Here is a 331-nt window from a genome sequence, read left to right as displayed (position 1 = left end):
GAGTTACAGATGGTTCTTAGTTGACACGTGGCTGCTGGAAACAAAACCTCTGCCTTCTAGAAGAACAGCAAGTGCTTTTAACCACTGAATCAGCTCTCTGGCTACAGTAAATGATTTTTTAAAAGTTATTTTAAGCCGGGCGTGGTGGTGCACGCCTTTAATCCCAGCACTCGGGAGGCAGAGGCAGGCGTATTTCTGAGTTCAAGGCCAGCTTGGTCTACAAAGTGAGTTCCAGGACAGCCAGGGCTACACAGAGAAACCCTGTCTCGAAAAAACCAAAAAAAAAAAAAAAAAAAAAAACCCAAAAAAAAAAAACCAACCCCCCCCCCCC

This window comes from Mus caroli, chromosome 17 (assembly GCF_900094665.2).
Source record: "Mus caroli chromosome 17, CAROLI_EIJ_v1.1, whole genome shotgun sequence".
Taxonomy (NCBI): domain Eukaryota; kingdom Metazoa; phylum Chordata; class Mammalia; order Rodentia; family Muridae; genus Mus; species Mus caroli.
The sequence above is the reverse complement of the archived record's forward strand: the minus strand, read 5'-3'. Positions refer to the sequence as shown.